Source organism: Ornithorhynchus anatinus, chromosome X1 (assembly GCF_004115215.2).
Source record: "Ornithorhynchus anatinus isolate Pmale09 chromosome X1, mOrnAna1.pri.v4, whole genome shotgun sequence".
NCBI classification, from domain to species: Eukaryota; Metazoa; Chordata; class Mammalia; order Monotremata; family Ornithorhynchidae; genus Ornithorhynchus; species Ornithorhynchus anatinus.
The window spans coordinates 93196966-93204807 of NC_041749.1; the positions used below are offsets into that span (position 1 = coordinate 93196966).

General features: G+C 40.3%; 1 non-coding gene across 1 annotated transcript; it reads left to right on the plus strand.

Annotated features, from left to right (window-relative positions):
- The first annotated feature begins 5827 nt into the window (after positions 1-5827).
- LOC114807195 lies at positions 5828-5961 on the plus strand. Its single transcript, XR_003755248.1, has one exon. It is a non-coding gene; the product is annotated as a small nucleolar RNA SNORA7 (small nucleolar RNA).
- The last annotated feature ends 1881 nt before the right edge of the window (positions 5962-7842 follow it).

Below are 7842 nucleotides of genomic sequence, written 5' to 3' on the forward strand. Positions count from 1 at the left end.
AGTGGAAGAAACAGGTTTAAGAAATGCAGTAAAATCTAACTTTATAGGATTTCAGCTTTATAGTATACGCCATAGCTGCCACACTGAATAAATGTATGTTTTTCATTATATTTTTATTACAAGTTTAAGGCACATTAAGGCACAACCAACCATCAAAGAAAAAAAAAAAAGAGAATCTTACACTTTCCAAGTAATCACATCAATTTTATGTCTGGTAGTATTTTATAAAGGCAGAAAAAGATACATGGCTCCTGTCCTTTCAGGCCATTTAGAAACTCATTCTTTTTTTGGAGAACAATATTGATAGATGTTTTGCTAGGCTTCTTCCCTGTTGCATGGACATTTTTCCTTTTTTAAGTGATCACTCCTTCTCAATATTCACATTCTAGTTGGAGTTGTAATACTTGAAAAATGGTCCATGATGCTCTTTTTTCAAATGACTATCTTTGTTTTAGGTTTCAAAGTTTAAGACTTGAGAGTTGGGGAACAGAAAATATTTAGTATGGTATAGAAGTGGTTGAGAAATTCTCACGTTTTCAGCTCTCATTCCTAAGAAATCGTTATGTGAGGATGTTACAAATAACACATTACAGAGTGTATTGCAGCAACTCTACCATTTAAGAAAGTAGCCATGTGTATGTGTGTATGACCTTGTATTTGGCTCTGAGCATAAATTAAACTAAAATATACACTCTTTTCCTTCTAGGAACTTACAGTTTAATGGAGTGTAAGCTTGTGGGCAAGGAACGTGTCTACCACCTCTATTATACTGTAGTCCCTCAGTAATTTGTATTTATTGAGTGCTTACTGTGTACTAAACACTTGGGAGAGTACAGTATAATGATAGACACATTCTCTGCCCACAATGAGCTTACAGTCTAGAGTCCTCTGCACACAGTAAGCACTCAATAAATATCACTGATTGATTGACAGTATAGATTACTAAAGATGATCTACCTCAGCACTTAGACCAGTGCTTGGCACATAGTAATTGCTTAACAAGTACCATCATTATTATTATATTCTTGCAAAAATGGCAGTAGTGGCATTGGATGTATAGTTGCTAGCCCCATGTGGGATATGGGCTGTGTCCAACTTGATAAATTTTATCTACCCCAGCAGATACCAGTACAGTGCTTAGTACAAATACCATAAAAAAGTAAAATCCTGGCAAATTATCTAACTGAAATCTGTAGCACTAAATTATGTAGGAGCATCTGATTCATATAATTTTAAATATATTCCCCTCTCCCCTTAAAATGTCACCTCTTTGTAATACTAGAATATTTTTGCACCTGGGGCACCATGCCCATGATTGATTTTCTTCACTGGCAATATGGAACTAAGTGTCATCTTAGAATACTATCTAGGCAGTCCACTACCAAGTCGTGCAATAATAAGGAAGAAAATATTGAATAGAAGGGGCCAACATCATTTTAGGGAGACTATCAGAGTGGGACAGTAGCATGACATTAGGCTTCAGACCAATCTGAAGATCTGCAGAGAGCAGTATGGCAAAGTGGATAGAGCACAGGCCTGGGAGTTAGAAGATCATGGGTTCTAATACCAACTCCACCACTTGTCTGCTGTGTGACCGTGGGCAACTCACTTAACTTCACTCAGCCTCTCTTCCCTCATAAGTAAAATGAGGATTGAGACTGTGAGCACCATGTGAGACAGGGACTGTGTCAACCCAGTTTGCTTGTATCCACCCCAGGGCTTAGTATGGCGACTGGCACACAGTAAGTTCTTAACAAATTATATATATATAATTTATATATAACTGAGTAGCATAGTATAATATATATACTCAGTTTTTAATAATAGTAATTATGGTATTTGTTAAGTGCTTACTATGTGCCAGGCACATAGTCGCATAGCAAACAAGTGGCGGAGCCCTGACTAGAATCCAGGCCCTTCTGTCCCCAAAGCCCGTGCTCTATCCACTAAGCCACACTTCCTTATGGTGGTGGTTTGGGGCACAAACGCACCTCACGTTGCAGTGCTGAGCTACCACCAGGCACCCAGCCATAATGGAAACCTCCAATAAAGAGCTCAAAAGCACCCAGGCAGTGATAGCTGCTGTCTCCTTTGACACTGCTATGGTTGCTTTTGTCTGGTCCTGCTGATTATTTTTAGTTGGTAGGATGGTATCTTGAAACTTGGGCCCTTCACCTCTAATGCCAGATGGTCAAACACTTTTATGTGAGTGAGGATTGGGTATGAGAGGAATTGAAAATATGTCTGGGGGCACTTCAGGTGAAACCATGAACCTGCACGGCAACAGTTTCTAAATAGGCTGAAAAGTCCTGACCTCGATAATCCAAAGAAGGGATGATCCATCTCTGAATCGTTCAGGAGTTGGTGGTAGATGAGGGAGACTGCTGAGAAGAGCAAATTATTCCAGATATGTAGCTCCAGTCTCCCACTTGCATTGGCTCTATTTGTAGAGCCAAACAGAAATTGGTGTGGCTGTGAAATGGGTCACAAAGAGGTGTAACGATTTTTAGCAGAAATTTAGGTGTTAGGCTGGCATCTGAAAAGAGAGGACACTGAGAACTTGATCATGCAATTTGGTGAAAAATCCTCTAAATCCTCTTTTCCAGCTTTTAATACTAAGAGGATTGCAAGGTCACCCTAATATACTTTCAGGATCCGATTCCATATAGAAAATGCTGAGTGACAGGGGCAATAAAACACTGAGAAGAATTCTTCAATTTCTGAAATTAATTGTTCTTGGAACAAATTTAGCCATGTGTCTGGACACACTGTTTCATAAGAAACCTTTTATTCTCTAATTGACCTTTAATTTATAAACTGCAGCCTAAGCCCTAATGGGGCATTTGTCTTTCTAAAAATTTCAAGGTAGAACTGACTATCAGGACATAGACTATTTTATTTTACTTATCTAGCACCTCAAATTGATCTTATATAAGGCCAATTTGAGAATGGAAAATTCACTGATATTCTGAACAGGATGTGTGTTCATTGACATTCTTCCAGATGATGAAGATCATTTTGCAATTGCATGTTTGACTTTTGGGTACAAATTTTTTTAATATTCTTTTTAATATTCTTTCAAATTGTATAACATTCAGCTCTACTTTGTCTTAGCAAGTAATCAGAGGTATTGTGTGCTTACTATGTGCAGAGTGCTGTACTAAGCACTTGGTACAATACAATAGAGTTGGTAGATGTGATCCCTGCCCATAGGAGCTGACAGACTACAGGGGGAAACAGACATTAAAATAAATGATAAAAATAGTAGAGTATAAGGGTATGTATGTGTTATGGGGCTGGGGTCAGTATCAAAATGCTTAATGGATTTATACCCTTTAAGAGCTTGGTATACACCTCACCCTCGGCCCCACAGCACATTATGTACCTATCTGTAATTCATGTATTTTAATAATAATGATGGTATTTGTTATGTGCCAAGCACTGTTCTAAGCACTAGGGTAGATACCAGGTAATCAGGTTGTCCCACGTGGGGCTTCATCCCCATTTTACAGATGAGGTAACTGAGGCACAGAGAAGTTAAGCGGCTTGCCCAAGGTCACACAGCAGACAAGTAGCGGAGCGGGGATTAGAACCTACGTCTTCTGACTTCCAAGTCCCTGGGGCTCTTTTCACTAAGCCATGCTGACTCCCTCTCTAAACAGTAAGCTCCTTGTGGGCAACCAACTCTGTCATATTGTTGCAGTAAGCAACAGTACAGTCTTCTGCATACAGTAAATACTCAGTAAGTACTAATGATTGAATAGGCCATATACAGCCAAGTGTGGAATCAACACAGGGGGGAGGAAAGATAGGGGAAATGTGAACTAAGTGAGGGAAGGCCTCTAGAGGAGATTTGACTATTGTATGCTCTGAAACGCAGATACAATGAACAGAAATGATATGGCATATTGGTCATGTTCTTAGCTGATATTCTTCCTTGGGAATAAATTAGGCATGTTGAGAAGATGCAGAAACTCGATTCGGTCTCAAGGGGACCATTTAATGTTCAGAATGACAAATGTACTAAATGGTACTCTACTGCTTTGAAAGACTTTCTAAAGTGCCCAATTTAATCCCTAAAAGTAGTTTAGACACTGGGAGAAATGAGACTGACACAATGCCTCAGAGACTTTTTGCTGTTTAAAGATTAAGATCTTTCAATAAAAGGGCCAGCATTCCAAAAATACGCCTATCAGAAGCGAAACAACTTTTTTCATATAAAAAGAAAATTAGCATTAAAAACAAATATATTTTCTTCACATTTTCATAGTACAGTTCCAAACTACACCCACTATCCATTTATTATTTAAGCATTATATTCCACACTATCATTCCCTCTTCATGTTCTATTAAGTCAAATTTACTGTCTGATTTTTTGCAGAATGGAATGCTGACTGGTTAGTGGACTGTTTTTCTAGGACTATATATCGCAGAAACACTTAGGGTGAAAGAAATGATGATGATGGCAGTGCGGGGTGGAAAAAGTCGATCTTGAGTTTCTTCACCCCAGGGCAGCCACTGATGTTTTCCTACAAGTGATTAATAAAGCAAGGCCCTGTGTCACTGCTCTGTGAAAACCGGCATCATTTGCCAATGTGAGGGCCAGTTTGAATGCCTTGGTAGACTGCCTTTAAACAGCCATGATGGACAGCAATCCGTTAAATACCTAGCCGTTCCGACACTGATCAAAGTTGTTTCACTTGTGTAACTTGCTTAATAATAATAATAATGATGATGATGATGGAATTTTTTAAGTGCTTACGATGGGCCAAGCACTGTTCTGAGCACTGGGGGAGATACAAAGTAATCAGGTTGTCCCACGTGGGGCTCATAGGCTTCATCCCCATTTTATAGATGAGGTAACTGAGGCACAGAGAAGTTAAGTGACTTGCCCAAAGTCACACAGCTGAGACGTGGCAGAGGCAGTATTCGAACCCCCGGCCTCTGACTCCCAAGCCTGTGCTCTTTCCATTAAGCCACACTGCTTAGAATACTGAGAACATTGTACACATGTCTTCTATTTAGAGATTTTCTGAAAGTTATTTGTTTTGTTCAGCATTCTTTTGAATGACTGTAATTCACAGGGAGGTGGAACATTCTTCAGAGACGTTACAATGATTCTTTGATAACAAGTTACTTGATTTGTTTACGAATCAATATAGTGTTCTCGTAGTCATGGTTTCACTCCAAACAATTTCCACCATAGACAGCAGTCATTCACTCTTTGAAAGACCTTGGTCATCAAGCCAGAGAAAAACTGATACATGTAGCTTCTAATATAGCTTTGATACTTAATTTTATAGTCCATAATTTTGCATCAGCAAGTCTTTCCAAAGACTACAAGGTTATTCATTCATTCATTCAATAGTATTTATTGAGCGCTTACTATGTGCAGAGCACTGTACTAAGCGCTTGGGATGAACAGGTCGGCAACAGATAGAGACAGTCCCTGCCGTTTGACGGGCTTACAGTCTAATCGGGGGAGACGGACAGACAAGACAAGGTTATGGTTAGCTATAATATATGAAGGGTGATATGAAAGAGGAATGTCTAGTAACTTGGATCCTCAAGGACTGTGGGTCTCCTGGTTTGTCCTGAGAAAGTGAGAAGCAGTATAGCCTACTGGATAGAGCATGGGCCTGGGAGTCAGAAGGACCCAGGTTCTAATTCCAGCTCCGCCACTTGTCTGCTGTATAACCTAGGGCAGGTCACTTCACTTCTCTGTGCCTTAGTTACCTCATCTGCAAAAGAGGGATTACGATTGGGAGCCGCATGTAGGACAGGGACTGGGGCTGACCTGATTAGCTTGTATCTACCCCAGCGCTTACCCCTCTCAGGGTCGCACCTGGAGAGTTTTCAGTACTCTACCAGTCTCGGCTGTGGGAGGGTCAAGCAGAGGCATACACCTTCCATTCCTATCTTGACCAGTGGCTAGCTAGTGGAAGACAATCTGCTACAAGTCAAAACTCACCTGTGCTGGGCAGCAGCAGCATGGGAGAGAGTTGAGGGCAGAGACTCAAGTTTACTGCACAGAAGGAGGCAATGGTAAACCACTTCCATATTTTTACCAAGAAAACTCTATGGATACACTACCTAAGAATGGTTGCAGATAGAGAGTGGGATGTTCTGGGAGAGATGTGTCCGTGGTGTCGCTATGGGTTGGAAACGACAGCATAAGACCCCAGCACTTAGTATAGTGCCTGGCACAATGTAGGTGCATAACAAATACCAGAAAAAAAGCAAAAGATCCTTTTTGGTAATATGTCCATAGGCTGAATTGTATGTCATCAGAGTGCTGAGGGTTACCATTTGTCTTCTTTGCTCTCTTAATACTCTTTCCCATGCTTAGCTTTTTGGAATTGAGAGGGATTCTTTTTGTCAGTCAATCAATAATATTTTTTGAGTGCTTACTGTGTGCAGAGTATTGTACTAAGCACTTGGGAGAATACAGTATCACAAAGTTGGTAGACAATTTCTCTCATTTACACCTGTTCAATCAGATCCCTCACTGGTCTTCTGGCCTCTGGAATTCCCCCCTCATTAATCTATGCTGCTGCACACATCATCTTCTTGCATAACTCAGCACATATCTCTCCAACTCCTGAAAACTCTCCACTGGCTCCCCATGTCCCTCCGCATCAAGTGAGAATTCCTTTTGCTCAGCTCCAAGACTCTCAGCCATCATCACGCATCTTACACTTGGGAAGTAGCATGATGTAGTGGATAGAGCATGGGCCTGGATGTCAGAAGGTCATAGGTTCTATTCCTGGCTCTGCCACTTGTCTTCTGGGTGGCCTTGGGCAAGTCACTTCACTTCTCTGTGCCTCAGTTACCTCATCTGTATAAAGGGGATTAAGACCGTGAGCCCCATGTGAGACAGGGACTGTGTCCAACCCGATTTGCTTGTAATAATAATAATAATAATGTTGGTATTTCTTAAGCACTTACTATGTGCCAAGCACTGATCTAAACGCTGGGGTAGATACAATGTAATCAGGTTGTCCCAAGTAGGGCTCACAGTCTTCATCCCCATTTTACAGATGAGGTAACTGAGGAGTAATTGTATGCACCCCAGAGTTTAGTACAGTGCCTGGCACATAGTAAACATTATTATTGCATATCTGCTCTCTTCCCCTGCTACTCCCCAGCTTGAGCTCTGCACTCATCTCAAGCTCATCATCTAACCAAGCATCGCTTTCCCCTCTCTGCCTTTGTCCCTTCACTATCTCTTGGCCCAGAACTCCCTACTTCCCCAAACCCCACATACATTGCCTCACCATATTCCACCTTCAACAAGCCTTCCCATATTAGTTTTTATTTCTTTATGGTCATCTGGAGCACTTTTGCATAGATGTTATTCAAATAGACATTTAATTACTCTGATTACTCTATTTGTCAATATTTTTATATCCGGCACTTCCATGAAAATGTATGCTCCTTGTGGGTAGGGAAAGCATCAATTCTCTGTTTTGTATTTCCCAAGTGCTTCATACACTGCATTTCATGAGGTGGCACTCAATATATACAACGCATATCATTACTGCTGCTCTGCATTCAGTAGGCACTCGATAAATTCTATTGATTGAATTGTATAATTACTTCAAATATACCATCCTTATAATTAGAGTGTTTGACATTGTACTGTGTGAAAATTACAAAATTATACATAAAATGAATTACTCTTGTGCAAGAGAAAACTAAAAGGATCAATTTAGCTGTCTTTCAAAACTGTGTACCTAATGAGTTTAAATGTTCATGCTCAATAATCAATGGTAAACACGTTTTGACTACCATGCAAAAAAAAAGACTGCAAATTAATTTTCTTCTGTCGAATGGGATTTA